This window comes from Triticum dicoccoides, chromosome 4A (assembly GCF_002162155.2).
Source record: "Triticum dicoccoides isolate Atlit2015 ecotype Zavitan chromosome 4A, WEW_v2.0, whole genome shotgun sequence".
Lineage (NCBI taxonomy): Eukaryota > Viridiplantae > Streptophyta > Magnoliopsida > Poales > Poaceae > Triticum > Triticum dicoccoides.
This window is the reverse complement of record NC_041386.1, coordinates 481,566,179-481,587,732: the sequence shown is the minus strand read 5'-3', so window position 1 is coordinate 481,587,732 and position 21,554 is coordinate 481,566,179.

Below are 21,554 nucleotides of genomic sequence, written 5' to 3'. Positions count from 1 at the left end.
CCGTTGGCGGCTTCAATGCATAGCTCGTAGAGCTGTAGGAACTTCGCGGGGTCTGTCGTGCCATCGTAGCGAGGGGGCAGGTCAGGCTTGAATTTGCCTGGCCATGCGACGCCGCGTAGCTCGGGGGTGAGGGCGCGACAGCCTACCGTGGCCACCGGTGCCTTTTGCTGGTGCTGGACTTGTTCCTGGGGATTACCGCGCGCCGCCGCTTGGAGCAGCGCTGGGTCTTGGCGTGGGGGTGCAGGGACGCGATCTTGGCACACCGGCGCTGAGAGCGTGCGAGCACCTTCTTGGGGACGAGGGATCTCTTGGCAGCTCCTTTCTTGTTGCGCATGCGCCGGACGCGGAGGGTCTCGCCCTGGGGCTGCGCACCTTGGAGCCAGGGCGCCTTCTTGGGGAGGAGGTGGTGGAGGCGCCTCCTGATCCCTGCCTCCTGCGCGGAATGGAGGGCGAGGCAGCGAGAGGGACGGCAAGGGGGAGCCCCCTGCGGCGCTGACGAGCTCGGTGATGCGGGCGAGCCGGTCCTCGTAGAGGTCGTCGACGGGGTGGTAGTGCAAGAGCTCTCTTGCCAGGAGCAGCGCGGCGTGCACGTCCGTCAGGGCGCGACGTGCGTGGGACGACGAAGCGGCTGGAGTCAGCGACGGTGTGGCGGTGCGGCCCTCCAGCCGCACCGAGGATGCTGGGAGGAGGCCTGCTGCTCGTTCCCCGCTGGGCCGGTGGCGGCGTTGGCGGCAGGCGATGGGGAATGACGAGGACGTCCGCCGACGGGCGCCGTCTGGGCGACGCGGGTGGCGAGAGCAGCCCGGCGCTCGGCGCGAGCCCGACGAGCGTCAGCCATGGACACGACGGAAGATCGTACGCGAACAGCGGAAGAAAGATTCTGGCGCACCCCTACCTGGCGCGCCAAATGTCGGATTTCGGGTTCCGGCAGACCCTTGAGGTTCGAACACTGGGGTGCGCGCGGAGATCTCTACCCTACCGACTTGTGTCCAATCTCCTCACGTGATCTAAGCTAGAAACAACGAACAACATAAGGGACACAAGGTTTATACTGGTTCGTGCCACCGTTGTGGTGTAATACCCTACTCCAGTGTGTGGTGTGGTAGATTGCCTCAGGGGCTGATGATGAACAGTACAAGGGAAGAACAGCCTCACGAGAGGTGTTCTTGAGTTGGTGCGATGAACTGCTTGGGTGAGTTCAATCACCTCTCTCTCTCTATCTCTCTTTTTTGGTCCCTCCTCCTTCCTTCCTATTCTACTCTGTGGTGGCTAGCTCTATTTATAGAGGCCCTGGGCCTCTCCCCAAATAATGAGCGGGAAGGGCGCCAACAATTGGCCATTTTGAAGGGGAACATCTAGTACAAGTTATCCTGACCAAAGGTGGTCTTCGGCTGCCAAAAGTATTGGTGATGACGCCGTCTTGGGCTCCACGGTGACCTCCATCCTGCCGCTCTGTTGGTCTTGGTCTCATTGCACCGGAATGGTAACCTTTGCCCAGTGCCTTGGCCTGTGCTTGCCCCCTTTGCACCAAAGGGGAAACAAGGACACTGCGCAGGCCGGCGCCCTCCTAGCGCCCGCCTGGTCTCGATCGTCATGGCTTGCGTCACGGGCTCCTCGTGAGGTACCCCTGCCTTGATCTCTCCGCCTCCTCGCGAGCCTGCCTGATGAGGCTGCCTCTGAGGAAACTTCCGGTCGTCCGCCCCGCGAGGCTTGGCCCCTCGCGAGGGTCTTGAGCTTGAGCTGATGAAGATGGGCCGCGCTGGGCCCCCACTTGAGCCACGCCGCAGGCCGCAGGCAGGCAAGTCTGGGGACCCCCGTTCCCAGAACGCCGACAAAAGTATTTCTCAAATTCACAATTACTCGACTAGCACAACTCTAATATCACTATCTTCATATCTCAAAACAATTATCAAGCATCAAACTTCTCTTGGTATTCAATGCACTTATATGAAAGTTTTTATTATATCAAAAGCAAATTACCATGTTGTTCTAAAGGACTTTTAAAATAATATAAGTGAAGCATGAGAGATCAATTATTTCTATAGAATAAAACCACCACCATTCTCTAAAAGATATAAGTGAAGCACTAGAGAAAATGACAAACTACTCCAAAAAATATAAGTGAAGATCAATGAGTAGTTGAATAATTATGCAACTATGTAAAGACTCTCCCATTTAATAATTTCAGATCTTGATATTTTATTCAAACAGCAAGCAAAACAAAGTAAAATGACATTCTAAGAATGGCAAACATCATGTGAAGAAGCAAAAACTTAGGATCAACCGAAACTAACCGATAGTTGTTGAAGAAGAAAGGTGGGATGCCAACCGGGGCATCCCCAAGCTTAGACGCTTGAGACTTCTTGAAATATTATCTTGGGATGCCTTGGTCATCCCCAAGCTTGAGCTTTTTTGTCTCCTTAATTCCTCTCATATCACGGTCTCCCTAAATCTCAAAAGCTTCATCCACACAAAACTCAACAAGGACTCGTGAGATAAATTAGTATAAACCAATGCAAAAACCTTATCATACTCTACTGTAGAAAAACACTAAAATTATTATTCAACATTGCATACTAAATTCCTTTGCATATTTAATAGTCCTATCCTCAAATAGAATCATTAAATAAGCAAACATATGCAAACAATGCAAACATAACAACAATCTGCCTAAACAGGAAAGTCTGTAAAGAGTGCAGCAAGACCCATACTTCCCTACCTCCAAAAATTATGAAAGAAAATTCCCACTGTAGTAAATTTATCAGAGCTTATTATTCAAAAGGTTTCAACATTTTATCACATTCTGACTTTTCTAGGGAATTTTTGCAACAGCGGTAAACTTTCTGTTTTCAAACAGCAACATGTGGACTTGTAAAATAGGCATAGTAAAGGCTAGCAATGCCACTTTTATTGAAATAAAAGATGAAAAACATTGTTCTAAATAACAGAAAGCAAACCTAACAAAATAAATTGACACTCCAAGCAAAAAACAAATCATGTCGTGAATAAAAATATAGCTCCAAATAAAGTTACCGATGAACGAAGACGAAAGAGGGGATGCTTTCCGTGGCATCCCCAAGCTTAGGCTCTTGGTTATCCTTGAATATTACCTTGGGGTGCCTTGGGCATCCCCAAGCTTAGGCTCTTGCCACTCTTTATTCCATAGTTCGTCGAATCTTTACCCAAAACTTGAAAACTTCACAACACAAAACTTAACAGAAAACTCGTAAGCTCCGTTAGTATAAGAAAATAAATCACCACTTAGGTATTGTTGTGAACTCATTCTAAATTCATATAGGTGTAATATCTACTGTATTCTAAATTCTCTATGGTTCATACCCTCCGATACTACTCATACATTCATCAAAATAAGCAAACAACACATAGAAAACAGAATCTGTCAAAAACAGAACGGTCTGTAGTATCCTGTAGGTTCCGAATACTTATGTAACTCCAAAAATCCTGAGAAATTAGGAAGTCCTAGGAAATTTGTTTAATGATCTACTTCAGTTGGAATTGGTATTTTATCGCTCTCTGGTAAAACATGAAAATTATTCTCGTGAGCGCATACTTTCTGTTTTTACAGCAAGATCAAATAGGTCCTAAAGGCTTTACTTGGCACAAACACTAATTAAAACATAAAACCACATCTAAACAGCGGCTATATGAATTATTTATTACTAAACAGGAACAAAAATCAAGGAACAAAAATAAAATTGGGTTGCCTCCCAACAAGCGCTATCGTTTAACGCCCCTAGCTAGGCATGATGATTTCAATGATGCTCGCATAAAAGATAATAATTTAAACATAAAGAGAGCATCATGAAGAATATGAGTAGCACATTTAAGCCTAACCCACTTCCTATGCATAGGGATTTTGTGAGCAAACAACTTGTGGGAACAATAATCAACTTGCATAGGAAGGTAAAACAAGCAAATCTTCAAGATTTTCAACATATAGAGAGAGGAAACTTGATATTATTGCAATTCCTACAAGCATATGTTCCTCCCTCATAATAATTACATGTAGGATCATAAGCAAATTCAACAATATAGCTATCAGAAAACATATTACTAACACGATCCACATGTATGCAAACTTGACACTCTTCCAAAATAGTGGGATTAACACTAACCAAAGTCATGACCTCTCCAAACCCACTTTCATAATTATCACAATAAGATTCAACACCCTCCAAAATAATGGGATCATTACTTCCTAACGTTGACACTCTTCCAAACCCACTTTCATCAATATAATCATCATAAATAGGAGGCATGCTATCATCAAAATAAATTTTCTCATCAAAACTTGGGGGACAAAAAATATCATCTTCATCAAACATTGCATCCCCAAGCTTGTAGCTTTGCATATCATTAGCATCATAGATATTCAAGGAATTCATACTAACAACATTGCATTCATGCTCATCATACAAAGATTTAGTGCCAAACATTCTAATGCATTCTTCTTCTAACAATTTGGCACAAATATCGGAATCCTTATTTTCATGAAAGATATTAAAAAGATGAAGCATATGAGGTACCCTTAATTCCATTTTTTGTAGTTTTCTTTTATAGACTAAACTAGTGATAAAACAACAAACTAAAAGATTTGATTGCAAGATCTAAAGATTTACCTTCAAGCGCTAACCTCCCCGGCAACAGCGCCAGAAAAGAGCTTGATGTCTACTACACAACCTTCTTCTTGTAGACGTTGTTGGGCCTCCAAGTGCAGAGGTTTGTAGGACAGTAGCAAATTTCCCTCAAGTGGATGACCTAAGGTTTATCAATCTGTGGGAGGCGTAGGATGAAGATGGTCTCTCTCAAGCAACCCTGCAACCAAATAACAAAGAGTCTCTTGTGTCCCCAACACACCCAATACAATGGTAAATTCTATAGGTGCACTGCTTCGGCGAAGAGATTGTGATACAAGTGCAATATGGATGGTAGATATAGGTTTTTGTAATCTGAAATTATAAAAACAGCAATGTAACTAATGATAAAAATGAGCGTAAAAGGTATTGCAATGCTAGGAAACAAGGCCTAGGGTTCATACTTTCAGTATTGCAAGTTCTCTCAACAATAATAACATAATTGGATCATATAACTATCCCTCAACATGCAACAAAGAGTCACTTCAAAGTCACAAATAACGGAGAACAAACGAAGAGATTATTGTAGGGTACGAAACCACCTCAAAGTTATTCTTTCGGATCGATCTATTCAAGAGTATGTAGTAAAATAACACGAAGTTATTCTTTCTGTTCAATCTATCCTAGAGTTCGTACTAGAATAACACCTTAAGACACAAATCAACCAAAACCCTAATGTCACCTAGACAATCCAATGTCACCTCAAGTATCCGTGAGTATGATTATACGATATGCATCACACAATCTCAGATTCATCTATTCAACCAACACAAAGAACTTCAAAGAGTGCCCCAAAGTTTCTACTGGAGAGTCAAGACGAAAACGTGTGCCAACCCCTATGCATAAGTTCACGAGGGAACTCGCAAGTTGATCACCAAAACATACATCAAGTGGATCACGTGATATCCTATTGTCACCACAGATAAGCACATGCAAGACATACATCAAGTGTTCTAAATCCTTAAAGACTCAATCCGATAAGACAACTTCAAAGGGAAAACTCAATCCATTACAAGAGAGTAGAGGGGGAGAAACATCATAAAATCCAACTATAATAGCAAAGCTCGCGATACATCAAGATCGTATCACCTCAAGAACATGAGAGAGAGAGAGGGAGATCAAACACATAGCTACTGGTACATACCCTCAGCCCCGAGGGGGAACTAATCCCTCCTCGTCATGGAGAGCACCGGGATGATGAAGATGGCCACCAGAGAGGGATTCCCCCCTCCGGCAGGGTGCTGGAACGGGTCTAGATTGGTTTTCAGTGGCTACGGAGGCTTCTGGCGGCGGAACTCCCGATCTAATTGAAAGAAATATGCCCTAGAGGCAATAATAAATCTATTATTTATTTCCTTATATCATGATAAATGTTTATTATTCATGCTAGAATTGTATTAACCAAAAACATAATACATGTGTGAATACATAGACAAACAGAGTGTCACTAGTATGCCTCTACTTGACTAGCTCGTTGATCAAAGATGGTTATGTTTCCTAACCATAGACATGAGTTGTCATTTGATTAATGGGATCACATCATTAGGAGAATGATGTGATTGACTTGACCCATTTCGTTAGCTTAGCACTTGATCGTTTAGTATGTTGCTATTACTTTCTTCATGACTTATACATGTTCCTATGACTATGAGATTATGCAACTCCCATTTGCCGGAGGAACACTTTGTGTGCTACCAAACGTCACAACGTAACTGGGTGATTATAAAGGAGCTCTACAGGTGTCTCGAAATATACATGTTGGGTTGGCGTATTTCGAGATTAGGATTTGTCACTTCGATTGTCGGAGAGGTATCTCTGGGCCCTCTCGGTAATGCACATCACATAAGCCTTGCAAGCATTGCAACTAATGAGTTAGTTGCGAGATGATGTATTACGAAACGAGTAAAGAGACTTGCCGGTAACGAGATTGAACTAGGTATTGAGATACCGACGGTCGAATCTCGGGCAAATAACATACTGATGACAAAGGGAACAAAGTATGTTGTTATCCGGTCTGACCGATAAAAGATCTTCGTAGAATATGTGGGAGCCAATATGAGCATCCAGGTTCCGCTATTGGTTATTGACCGGAGACATGTCTCGGTCATGTCTACATTGTTCTCGAACCCGTAGGGTCCGCACGCTTAACGTTACGATGACAGTTTCATTATGAGTTTATACATTTTGATGTACCGAAGTTTGTTCGAGTCCCAGATGTGATCACGGACATGATGAGGAGTCTCGAAATGGTCGAGACATAAAGATTGATATATTGGACGGCTATATTCGTACACCGGAAGTGTTCCGGGTGATTTCGGAGAAAACCGGAGTGCTGGAGGGTTACCGGAACCCCCGGGAGATGTAATGGGCTTTATGGGCCTTAGTGGGGAGAGAGAGGGGCGGCCAGGGTGGGCCGCGCGCCCCCTCCCCCTCTGGTCCGAATTGGACTAGGATAGGGGGGGGCGGCGCCCCCCTTTCCTTCTCCTCCTCCTTGGCGCACCCCAAGGGCCGGCCGGCCTCCCCCCTTGCTCCTTTATATAAGGGGGCAGGGGGGCACCTCTAAACACACAAGTTGATCTTCAAGATCGTTCTCTTAGCCGTGTGCGGTGCCCCCCTCCATCATAGTCCTCGATAATATTGTCGTGGTGCTTAGGCGAAGCCCTGCGACAGTAGAACATCAAGATCGTCATCACGCCGTCGTGCTGACGGAACTCTTCCCCGACACTTTGCTGGATTAATTGAACTTTAATTTATCATGAACTTAGTCCTGGTAGTATTAGCATATCTATGTTGTAGATCATAGCTCGCGTTTAGCTCCCCTGTTTTATTTTTGATATGTTCCTAGAGAAAACTAAGTTGAAAGATGTTAGTAGCAATGATGCGGATTGGATCCGTGATCTGAGGTTTATCCTCATTGCTGCATAGAAAAATTATGTCTTTGATGCACCGCTAGGTGAAAAACCTATTGCAGGAGCAAATGCAGATGTTATGAACATTTGGCTAGCTCAATATGATGACTACTTGATAGTTTAGTGCACCATTCTTAAACGGCTTAGAATCGGGACTTCAAAGACGTTTTGAACGTCATGGACCATATGAGATGTTCCAGGAGTTCAAGTTTATATTTCAAGCAAATACCCGAGTTGAGAGATATGAAGTCTCCAACAAGTTCTATAGCTGCAAGATGGAGGAGAATAGCTCAAGAAGTGAGCATGTGCTCAGATTGTCTGGGTACTACAATCGCTTGAATCAAGTGGGAGTTAATCTTCCAGATAAAATAGTGATTGACAGAATTCTCTAGTCACCATCACCAAGTTAGTAGAACTTCGTGATGAACTATGATATGCAAGGGATAAACGGAAACGAACCCCAAGCTCTTCGTAATGCTGAAATTGACGAAGGTAGAAATCAAGAAAAATATCAAGTGTTGATGGTAGACAAGACCACTAGTTTCAATAAAAGGGTAAAGGGAAGAAGGGGAAATTCAAGAAGAACGACAAACAAGTTGTTGCTCAAGTGAAGAAGCCCAAGTCTGGTCCTAAGCCCGAGACTAAGTGCTTCTACTGCAAAGGGACTGGTCACTGGAAGCGGAACTGCCCCAAGTATTTGGCGGATAAGAAGGATGGCAAAGTGAACAAAGGTATATTTGATATACAGATTATTGATGTGTATTTTACTAGTGTTCGTAGCAACCCCTCGGTATTTGATACTGGTTCAGTTGCTAAGAGTAGTAACTCGAAACGGGAGTTGCAGAATGAACATAGACTAGTTAAGGGTGAAGTGACGATGTGTGTTGGAAGTGGTTCCAAGATTAATATGATCATCATCGCACACTCCCTATACTTTTGGGATTAGTGTTGAACCTAAATAAGTGTTATTTGGTGTTTGCGTTGAGCATGAATATGATTTGATCATGTTTATTGCAATACGGTTATTCATTTAAGTAAGAGAATAAATTGTTGTTCTGTTTACATGAATAAAACCTTATATGGTTACACACCCAATGAAAATGGTTCGTTGGATTTCGATCGTAGTGATACACATATTCATAATATTGAAACCAAAAGATGCAAAGTTAATAATGATAGTGCAACTTATTTGTGGCACTGCCGTTTAGGTCATATTGGTGTAAAGCGCATGAAGAAACTCCATGCTGATGGGGTTTTGGAATCACTTGATTATGAATCAGTTGATGCTTGCGAACCATGCCTCATGGGCAAGATGACTAAGACTCCGTTCTCCGGAACAATGGAGCGAGCAACAGATTAGTTGGAAATCATACATACTGATGTATGTGGTCCGATGAATATTGAGGCTCGCGGCAGGTATCATTATTTTATGATCTTCACAGATGATTTGAGCAGATAGGAGTATATCTACTTGATGAAACACAAGTCTGAAACATTTGAAAAGTTCAAAGAATTTCAGAGTGAAGTGGAGAATCATCGTAACAAAAATAAAAGTTTCTACGATATGGTCGCAGAAGTAAAATATTTGAGTTACGAGTTTGGCCTTCAGTTAAAAACAATGTGAAATAGTTTCACTACTCACGCCACCTGGAACACCACAGTGTAATGGTGTGTCCGAACGTCATAACCGTACTTTATTAGATATGGTACGATCTATGATGCCTCTTACCGATCTACCACTATCATTTTGGGGTTATGCATTAGAGACAGCTGCATTCACGTTAAATAGGGCACCATCTAAATCTGTTGAGACGACACCGTATGAACTGTGGTTTGCCGAGAAACCTAAGCTGTCGTTTCTTAAAGTTTGGGACTGCAATGCTTATGTGAAAAAGTTTCAAAATGATAAGCTCGAACCCAAATCGGAGAAGTAAATCTTCATAGGATACCCAAAAGAAAATGTTGGGTACACCTTCTATCACAGATCCGAAGGCAAGTTATTCATTGCTGAGAATGGATCCTTTCTAGAGAAGGAGTTTCTCTCGAAAGAAGTGAGTGGGAGGAAAGTAGAACTTGATGAGGTAACTGTACCTGCTCCCTTATTGGAAAGTAGTTCATCACAGAAATCTGTTCCTGTGACTACTACACCGATTAGTGAGGAAGCTAATGATGATGATCATGTAACTTCAGATCAAGTTACTACCGAACCTCGTAGGTAAACCAGAGTGAGATCCGCACCAGAGTGGTATGGTAATCCTGTTCTAGAGGTCATGTTACTTGACCATGACGAGCCTACAAACTATGAGGAAGCGATGATGAGCCCAGATTCCGCGAAATGGCTTGAGGCCATGAAATCTGAGATGGCATCCATGTATGAGAACAAAGTATGGACTTTGATTGACTTGCCCAATGATCGGTGAGCCATTGAGAGTAAATGGATCTTCAAGAGGAAGACGGACGCTGATAGTAGTGTTACTATCTACAAAGCTAGAATTGTCGCAAAAAGTTTTTCGACAAGTTCAAGGTGTTGACTACGATGAGAGTTTCTCACTCGTATTTATGCTTAAGTCTGTCCGAATCATGTTAGCAATTGCCGCATTTTATGAAATCTGGCAAATGGATAAACAAAACTGCATTCCTTAATGGATTTATTAAAGAAGAGTTGTATATGATGCAACTAGAAGGTTTTGTCAATCCTAAAGGTACTAACAAAATATGCAAGCTCCAGCGATCCATCTATGGACTGATGCAAGCATCCCGGAGTTGGAATATACGCTTTGATAAGTTGATCAAAGCATATAGTTTTATACAGACTTGCGGTGAAGCCTGTATTTACAAGAAAGTGAGTGGGAGCACTACAACATTTCTGATAAGTATATGTGAAAGACATATTGTTGATCAGAGATAATGTAGAATTATTCTGCAAAGCATAAAGGAATATTTGAAAGGAGTTTTTCAAAGAAAGACCTCAGTGAAGCTGCTTACATATTGAGCATCAAGATATATAGAGATAGATCAAGATGCTTGATAAGTTTTTCAATAAGTACATACCTTGACAAGATTTTGAAGTAGTTCAAAATGGAAAAGTCAAAGAAGAAGTTCTTGCCTGTCTTACAAGGTCTGAAGTTGAGTAAGACTCAAAACCCGACCACGGTAGAAGATAGAGAGAGAATGAAAGTCATTCCCTATGCCTTAGCCATAGGTTCTATAAAGTATGCCATGCTGTGTACCAGACCTATTGTATACCCTGCCCTGAGTTTGGCAAGGGAGTACAATAGTGATCTAGGAGTAGATCACTGGACATTGGTGAAAATTATCCTTAGTGGAATAAGGATATGTTTCTCGATTATGGAGGTGACAAAAGGTTCGTCGTAAAGAGTTACGTTGATGCAAGTTTTGACACTGATCCAGATGACTCTAAGTCTCAATCTGGATACATATTGAAAGTGGGAGCAATTAGCTAGAGTAGCTCCATGCCGAGCATTGTTGACATAGAAATTTGCAAAATACTTACGGATCTGAATGTGGCAGACCCGTTGACTAAACTTCTCTCACAAGCAAAACATGATCACACCTCAGTACTCTTTGGGTGTTAATCACATAGCGATGTGAACTAGATTATTGACTCTAGTAAACCCTTTGGGTGTTGGTCACATGTCGATGTGAACTATGGGTGTTAATCACATGGTGATGTGAACTATTGATGTTAAATCACATGGCGATGTGAACTAGATTATTGACTCTAGTGCAAGTGGGAGACTGAAGGAAATATGCCCTAGAGGCAATAATAAAGCTATTATTTATTTCCTTATATCATGATAAATGTATATTATTCATGCTAGAATTGTATTAACCGGAAACATAATACATGTGTGAATACATAGACAAACAGAGTGTCACTAGTATGCCTCTACTTGAGTAGCTCGTTGATCAAAGATGGTTATGTTTCCTAACCATAGACATGAGTTGTCATTTGATGAACGGGATCACATCATTAGGAGAATGATGTGATTGACTTGACCCATTTCGTTAGCTTAGCACTTGATCGTTTAGTATGTTGCTATTGCTTTCTTCATGACTTATACATGTTCCTATGACTATGAGATTATGCAACTCCCGTTTGCCGGAGGAACACTTTGTGTGCTACCAAACGTCACAACGTAACTGGGTGATTATAAAGGAGCTCTACAGGTGTCTCCAACAATACATGTTGGGTTGGCGTATTTCGAGATTAGGATTTGTCACTCCGATTGTCGGAGAGGTATCTCTGGGCCCTCTTAGTAATGCACATCACATAAGCCTTGCAAGCATTGCAACTAATGAGTTAGTTGCGAGATGATGTATTACGAAATGAGTAAAGAGACTTGCCAGTAACGAGATTGAACTAGGTATTGAGATACCGACGATCGAATCTCGGGCAAGTAACATACTGATGACAAAGGGAACAAAGTATGTTGTTATGCTGTTTGGCCGATAAAAGATCTTCGTAGAATATGTGGGAGCCAATATGAGCATCCAGGTTCCGCTATTGGTTATTGACCGGAGACATGTCTCGGTCATGTCTACATTGTTCTCGAATCCGTAGGGTCCGCACGCTTAACGTTACGATGACAATTTCATTATGAGTTTATATATTTTGATGTACCGAAGTTTGTTCGGAGTCCCGGATGTGATCACGAACATGACGAGGAGTCTCAAAATGGTCGAGACATAAAGATTGATATATTGGACGGCTATATTCGGACACCGGAAGTGTTCCGGGTGATTTCGGAGAAAACTGGAGTGCCGGAGGGTTACCGGAACCCCCCCGGGAGATGTAATGGGCTTTATGGGCCCTAGTGGGGAGAGAGAGGGGCGGACAGGGTGGGCCACGCGCCCCCTCCCCCTCTGGTCCGAATTGGACTAGGATAGGGGGGGCGGCGCCCCCCTTTCCTTCTCCTCCTCCTTGGCGCACCCCAAGGGCCGGCCGGCCTCCCCCCTTGCTCCTTTATATACGGGGCAGGGGGGCACCTCTAAACACACAAGTTGATCTTCAAGATCGTTCTCTTAGCCGTGTGCGGTGCCCCCCTCCATCATAGTCCTCGATAATATTGTAGTGGTGCTTAGGCGAAGCCCTGCGACAGTACATCAAGATCGTCATCACGCCGTCGTGCTGACGGAACTCTTGCCCGACACTTTGCTGGATCGGAGTCCGGGGATCGTCATCGAACTGAACGTGTGCTAGAACTCGGAGGTGCCGTAGTTTCGGTGCTTGATCGGTCGGGCCGTGAAGACGTACGACTACATCAACCGTGTTGTCATAACGCTTCCGCTGTCGGTCTACGAGGGTACATAGACTACACTCTCCCCTCTCGTTGCTATGCATCACCATGATCTTGCGTGTGCGTAGGAATTTTTTTGAAATTACTACGTTCCCCAACACTATTCTGCTCCCCAATGTTTTTAGGGTATATGGACATCTATAGGCGAAAGAAGTCGGTCAGGGGAGCTACGAGGGGCCCACGAGGGTGCGGGGCGCTCCCAGGGGCATGCGCGCCTCCCTGCCTCGTGGCCACCTCGAAGCTTCCTTGACTTCAACTCCAAGTCTCTTGGATCACGTTCGTTCAAAAAATCACGCTCCCGAAGGTTTTATTCTGTTTGGACTCCGTTTGATATTCCTTTTCTGTGAAACACTGAAACAAGGGAAAAAACAGAAACTGGCACTGGGCTCTGGTTAGTAGGTTAGTCCCAAAAATAATATAGAAGTGTTTAATAAAGCCCATAAACATTCAAAACAGATAATATAATAGCATGGAACAATCAAAAATTATAGATACGTTGGAGACGTATTAGACATCAACAACGCTGTTCTATACGGTCATCTCCAGGAGTGTGTTCTCTGCCAGCAGCCTATTGGTTTTGTTGATCCTACCCGGCCTGATGATGTATGTCTACTATCACGGTCTCTCTATGGTCTCAAATAGGCGCCTCGTGCGTGGTATCAACGCATCGCAGCATTTCTCACCGCTCTTGGGCTTCGCACCACTACCTCTGACACGTCGCTATTTGTGCTTCATCGAGCTGATCATGTCGCCATGCTTCTTCTGTATGTTGATGGCATCGTCATCACTGCCTCTCGCGCGGATTTACTTCGCGACATCATTGGTCGCCTCGGTTCTGAGTTTCGACTGAAAGACTTGGGCGCATTGCACTTCTTCCTCGTCATTAATGTGCGACGTGATTCCTCCGGATTTTTTCTTCATCAAGGACAGTATGCTCTTGATCTCTTGGATCATGCTGGCATGACCGATTGCAAACCTGCTGCTACTCCTGCCGAGCTCAAGCTGAAGCTCTCTGCCACTAACGGACAGCCTGTCACTGACGCCGCTCTTTACCGCAGTATTGTTGGTGCTCTTCGGTACCTCACGCTTACCAGACCAGATACTCAGTTTGTCATGCAGCAAGTTTGCTTGCATATGCACTCGCCTCGTGATGTTCACTGGTCTCTGGTCAAGCGCATTCTTTGGTACATTCGCGGCACACCGACCTTTGGTCTTCGTCTCCGTGCCTCCGCCCTCACTGAGTTGTATGCCTACACTGATGCGGATTGGGCCGGTTGTTTTGACACTCGACGCTCTACATCGGGCTATTATGTCTTCTTCGGCGACTCTCTCGTCTCATGGTCCTCTAAGCGGCAGCCCACCGTCTCCCGCTCGAGTGCTGAGGCCGAGTATCGTGCCGTCGCCAACGTCGTTGCCGAGACTTGTTGGCTACGTCAACTACTTGGCGAACTTCGGGTCTCAATCCCGAAAGCTACGGTGGTTTTTTGTGATAATGTTTCGGCCACCTACCTCGTGGCCAACCTGGTGCAGCATAAGCGCACCAATCACATTGAACTTGATGTTCACTTCGTTCGCGAGAAGGTTCAGTTGGGTCAGCTCCGGGTTCTTCATGTATCGACCACCCAACAGTTCGCCGACATTATGACCAAAGGGCTCTCAACCGCTGCATTTCAGGAGTTCCGTTCCAGTCTTTGCATCGCCAACGCCGACGCTTTGACTGCGGGGGGTGTTGAACATGACATATTTGTACTTCTAATCCTATCTTCTCTAGCCTTGTATAGTTGACTCCTAGAGATATGGTAGGGTTAGTTTCTTTGTCATGCAAGACATCTCTTGTATATATTGTGACCTACTTCGAGGAATACAATTGAGTTGCACCGCATATTCTCTCTACAGACCCAAAAGCAGCCAGACATCCCATCCCCAGAAAGGGTTATGTTATTGCTATCAAAAATTATAATAAACTATATTGATCGTGCCATCACATAGTGCAAGTCCATAAATCAAACTTTTCATGCAAAAAATATACAACCGTCGGGTTGGCATTTCTAAAATGCAGCTTTGGGCTTGTTCTGAACAAACAGGAAGTGCACAAATTGTAGAGCCGGGTACGTCGTATGAAGACTAGAACTGGCAGCTTCAGGGTCAAACTTTAGCTTAAAAGGGTGTAAATTAGCTGTTCAGAACCCCGGTTATTCTGGTCAACGCAAACAGTGGAACGTATGGTGCAAGTTGCAAACCATCGGAATGCCTAACTTCTGAAAAGAAATATTGTCAGTCAGAGTGCATCTTCACCTGTAACTTTTGCTTCTCGGTCACGCCATGCATGCTGCTTTTGCAAGATTGAATTGAATGCATCAGCTTAAAGCCTTAAAGCATGTGAGCAAAATCCCAAGAACTCTTTGTTATTTTTATGTCTTTTCTGTTGTCTGTGGAACTGGGATGTAATGTTCCAGCAATGCAGAGACTTTTAATCGCCTGCTGACTGCTGTAAATATAGTGCAGAGAAACCTCGACTCGAATGAAAAGAAAACTAGTGTCAATTCTCAGGTGAGCCCACACATGCTGAGCACATCACGGGTAGAAGAATCATATGCCTCCTTCCGTTAATGAAGTGTCAGATCTGTCCAGCATAACGGATTGGATAAGAATAGTGATTGTCCAGTTAATGAAGCCTCTAACGTTTAGGAGTATGAAGAAACCCTATGCCTAAGCATCAACAGCCGGATTTAGCTAATCCGGCCCTAAAAGTCCCGTTGACGCGCAGCGACAGTGACCGGTCAATCATTAAATATCCACTTTTACATCGGGTACCTTATTAGCAAACCCTATAATACATACAATCACATGCATCATAAACCACGTTTGCTTAAATACATCTCGATTCCGCACATAGCGTGCAGCTAATTCATTATGCATGCCATCAGACTACCAAAAATTGATACGCTCTACTACATCAATACATGCCATCACACTATCAAAAATTGATATGTTCTACATACGGAAGCTGTGAAGCAGAAAGATCATCCACCGCTTCCCTTGACCTTTTCCTTGTTGCCGCCCTTGTTGTCTTTGTTGCGGAAGTAGAGGTCAAAAATGCAAAATGTCGGCGTTCACCTCTAGGGCTGGAAAAAAAGCTCGAAGCTCGTGAGCTAAAGGAGTAGCTCGTGACTCGGCTCGAATCGACTCGAACTGGAAGAATAACGAGTCGAGCCAAGCTTTAGTTTAAGATCGTTTATAGACCAAGTTAAACGAGCCAATCTCACGAGTACTCGTGTAACTCGTTAGGCTCGGTACAAAAGATCAGCCACTCCCAATACAAAAAAATATCAGCCACTTAGCATCCTATGTCCTAGGCGCACAACACAAGGCCTAGCCATTGAAGGCCCAACCGCCTAGGAGACTCATGCGTTAAAAGGAAATTACTGTTGTTAGTGATATATATGTTTAATATATACATAATAATTTTTATAATATTTGAAGGTTTTATGTACATATCTTTAACGAGCTTAACAAGCTAAACGGGCCAGCTCGCGAGTTATATGAGTCGAGCCAATCTTGGATTTGAGATCGTTATAATAACGAGTCGAGTCGAGTTAGCTCGTTAACGAAACGAGCTCTAGCGAGTCAAGTCGATCTGGCTCGACTCGGCTCGAATTCTAGCCCTATTCACCTCCGACTTGGATCCCGACGCCACGGGGACGAGGCGCCACCGAAGGGGTTGCGTCGCCAACCTGGAGTTGGGGCGACATATGGTGGTCACTGCGTCTAGCGAGGCCGTGATCACACGCCTTGCGCCACCAACCCCGTCGGATCTGAGTGTCATTTGTGCCAACACAATGGATTTCCACCGGATCGAGTCCGACCGCGGTCGAGCGCACTCCTCCGGGAGTGGAAGAGAGCCATGCTGACGACAATCTCCTCCTCATCTCCGCATGGGACGAGGTTCTAATCGACAGATTGAGAGATCTCGAAGTCAGATCCGCTGCCAACACAATGGATTTCCACCGGATCGAGTCCGACCGCGGTCGAGCGCACTCCTCCGGGAGTGGAAGAGAGCCATGCTGACGGCAATCTCCTCCTCATCCCCACATGGGACAAGGTTCTAATCGACGGACTGAGAGATCTCGAAGTCGGATCCGCTGCCCGTCATGTCGGAGAAGGCCTGAAATCGCCGGAATGGAGTTTGGGGGCAGGGTGGAGTGGAGTGTCTAGGGTTTCGTCCGAGATGCGGATATGAACAAATATATGTGGGGTCGAGGCAGGCCAGCGTGGGCTGGATCCGACGTGGCGGACACGCCCAGGTGCGTCCGGATCTCCCCATATCTGCCCTAGATATGGGCTGGATACGAGGGGTGCCGCATGCCGGTTGGCCCAGACGTATAGGGTCATATGGGGGTGCCGCGTGAAGACAAGTTTAGTGCTAAAAGTTTACTTTTTCATATCACTCATTTTATTTTTCCGAAAGTTTCTTCACATGAATGTTTACAACCATGATAAATAGTCAAAGATGAATACACTTTTATTCAAAAAAAGGTATGTATATAATATTCTCCCATCAGAGGAGACACCATCGTCGAGGAAAGCATGACTATCTATATGTACCAGTTAGCCGACATTTTGATCTAACAAAAGGTAGTAACATGAAATAATTATGCCACACGGACAAACTAGCATATTAAAAAACATTACCAAAATAAGTAGCTACATTTTGTGCCGCCGGCTATTCAAACTAGAAAAATAATATAATAGTGCGCCACCAGGATAGGTTTGAAGTTTATACTTTGTCACACAGTTGTATCCTTGATTTAAGCTGGAGAGGCGCGGACGGCTTATTAACAGAAATGATTCTGATAACTATAACGATATGGTACACATTCTTTGAACACAGACAATCACAGATGCTCTCACACACACATATGCATTCATCTTTATAAATGCACACACACATATCCTATCCCTTATGAGTATCTTGATGCTTCGCCGACACAATATTTTAAGATTGACGGAGTTATCATGTGACACATGTGGTAAGCAATTCAAACAATTCAAAAAAAAAGATTGATGAAGTCATTATAGACGTTTCATAATCGATGAAAGATTTCCTCTCTCTGAACGAATATTGTCGGAAAGCTTGAAATAAATACAGAAAAATACGAGTGCCAATGCCAAGTCTAGAATACATATGGTTGTATACACTTGGAAGTCTGAACAACTTTGAGCCCTTTGCTTGCACTTGCAGTGCAATGATGCAAGTATCACATGTCCTGTCAAAGAGCGATGAACTAGCCCATCCTTTTGCACGAGTGTTTCTACTTGATATTGCTTCTTGGTGGACACTTAAACACCTCCTTGGCCGCCTTATCACCGCCATCTACCATTGTCACCTTATACCTCGTCAACACGTAGGGCGTTGACGCTAGACGTCAGCTCAATGTCACCTCATACCCCGCCAGGCAAGGCGTCGACGCTACGCGTCGGTCGCTGATCTTTCAAAAGATCAGCCGAGTCACGAGTGATTGGATCCATTGCGGGATAGCTGTCCGATCCAGCTTACGAGGTTTGCAATATGGGTCATGTTGTGCTTGGAGTTTTGCAACGTATGGATCATATTATGCTTGAGGATTTGCACAAGTGCTTCGCAACATGAGCCATGTTGAAAGGTGATGGGAATCATTATATGGAAAACAAAACAATTTCTACGCACACACAATGATCTCTCCATGAAGATGCATAGCAACAAGGGAGAGAGTGTGTCTACATACCCTCGTAGACCGTAAGCGGAAACGTTTCACAACGCGGTTGATGTAGTCGAACTTCTTCTCACGTCAACAAGTACCGAACGCACGGCACCTACGCGTTCTGCAAACGTTCAGCTCAGTGACATCCCTCTCCTTCTTGATCCAGAAAGACGCCGAGGTAGTAGATGAGTTTCGTCAGCACGACGGCGTGGTGACGATGATGGTAAGTGATCTCCGCATGGCCTCGCCTAAGCACTACGAAAATATGATCGGAGGTGTAAATGGTGGAGGGGGCGCTGCACACGGCTAACAATTGATCTGGTGTCTGCTAGGCACCCCCCTCCCACATATATATAGGTGGGAGGGAGAGGGGAAGCTGCCAGGAGGCGCCCCAAGTAGGCCGAATCCTACTTGGGGTCCTCCCCAAGTGGCGCCCCCTGCCATATTTAACCGAGGGAGAAGGAAAGAGGGGGAGGGGAGGGAAGGAAGTGGGAATCCTAATCCACACTTTCCTTTCCCTTCTCCCCTTTTCTTCCCCTCCTTAGGCCAGCCCATATGGGGGGCACACCAGCCCCTTGTTGCCAGTGCGTTTCCCCTCTTGACTCATAAGGCCCATATCTTTTGCCGGGGGTGCCCGGAACCCCTTTCGGTCATCCGATAAGTACCCAATACCCTCCCCCCCGAAACACTTTCGGTGTCTGAATACCCTCGTCTTATATATATCAATTTTTACCTCTCGACCATTTCGAGACTCCTCGTCATGTCCGTGATCTCATCCGGGACTTCGAACAACATTCGGTTACCAAATCACATAACGCATATAACACTATATCGTCAACGAACGTTAAGCGTGCGAACCCTATGGGTTCGGGAACTATGTAGACATAACCGAGACACCTCTCCGGTCAATAACTAATAGAGGAATATGGATGCCCATATTGGCTCCTACATATTCTACGAAGATCTTTATTGGTCGAACAGTTATGACAACATACGTAATTCCCTTTGTCCATCGGTATGTTACTTGCCCGAGATTCGATCATCGGTATCTTCATACCTAGTTCAATCTCGTTATCGGCAAGTCTGTTTACTCGTTCCGTAATACATCACCTCGTGACTAACTCCTTACTCGTTTGCTTGCAAGCTTGTGATGTGTATTACCGAGAGGGCCCAGAGATACCTCTCTGATACTCTGAGTGACAAAACATAATCTCGATCTATGCCAACTCAACAAACACCTTCAATAGATTTTTTTCTCGAATACGCTATTGTCAGCGTATCATTGCATTGATAGAGGGGTGAGAACATATAGAGTGGCATCGTGAGCACGTACACTACAAGGCGTGCACACGATACAAAGAAAACATTGAGTGGGTTGCTTAGCCCAGACAGTAGAAACTACGTTACAGGAATGATATTACTAAGTCCTTTGGCTCCTGCGTAGGCCCAGGAGCGGGCGTCATCCTAGATCGCCATCAGGAGGGAGGCGGAGGAGGGCGCGATCTTGTCGAAGATGACCACATTGGGATGACGCTAGAGGGACCAGGTTGTGAGCGCGGCAATAGTGGATAGCCCGCGTCGTTTGTCCATGGTTATTGTATCGAGAGCCGAGCTGAGCTAGTTCAGAAAATCAAGAGCGCCATCCGGCGCGGGGATCTCAATGCAGCATCAGGAATGGACGTCGTACCAGATGGTGTGTGAGAAGACGCACCCAATCAAGAGGTGGTGTAGGCTCTCGTCATGCTGGGAGCATAGTACACAAGCTGGCTCATGCGGCAGACCACGTCTCTCGAGCCGGTCAGCCGTCCAACATCGACTGACGGAGGCAAGGTAGAGGAAGAACTTGACAGAGAGGGGGCCCCCTGATTTCCAAATGAGGCGCCAATGTTCAGAGGACGTAGAGCCGGTGAATAGGGCATTGTAGCAAGAGGAAGCGGAGTAAACTCCGTTCTCTGTCCACTGCCAAGCAATGGTGTCAGGTTCTTGGGATAGAGTGACGGCCTGCAGTCGACACCAGAGGTCAAAGTACTCGAGCGCAACAGCCGGACTGAGATGGCCATGAATGTCACTAGTGCACATGCGATCTTGCAAGGCTGTAGCGATAGTGCGCGATCGGCGGCGCCGGTAGGAACAAGGGTTGTAAGACTCGGGGTGAAGTCAACAATAGAGCAGCCCTGGAGCCACTTGTCAATGCAGAAGAGGCAAGAAGTGTCATTGCCAAGAGACCAGGTCGTAGAGGCACGAAAGAACCATAGGGCCTCGGGGTCAGAGGGCGGCTGAAGATGGGACCAAGGGCGAGAGCTGTCCGAGGCATGTAGCCAAAGCCAGCGGACATGAAGAGAGATGCTAGTGCGATGGAGATCACGAATTCCGAGCCCACCAAGCTCAATTGGATAGCAAACTCGTGCCCAGCTGACAAGACAGGAGCCAACACGGGCATCATTACGTCCATGCCACAGAAAGTCACGAATGATCCGATTAGCTTTCTTGAGAATGGGGAGAGACAGTGACATGGCCAGCAAGATGTGAACCAGCATGGCTGTGAGGACTTGTCCGACCAAGGCAAGCCGTTCACCACGCGAGAGGAGTGCGGCTTTCCAAGTCGCCAATTTGTGGAGCAGCTTGTCGATGAGAGGTAGCAAGTGGGTGACGAGCACCTTGCAGAGGGAGAGGGGGAGGCCTAAGTATTGGATGGGGAAGGCCACGACCGGACAAGACAAGGAGGAACCCACAGCTTGAGAGACCTTGGGAGTGCATTGGATTGGTGCCGCCGAGCACTTGGTGAAGTTGGTGCGGAGCCCAGACATGGCCCCAAAGAAGTCGAGTAGGCTGCTAACAACAACAAGATCAGGGGGGTTGGGTGGCAGAAAATGACCACGTCATCCGCAAAGAGGGAGATACTAGAGGTAGCCAGCCGGCCAGTTAGTC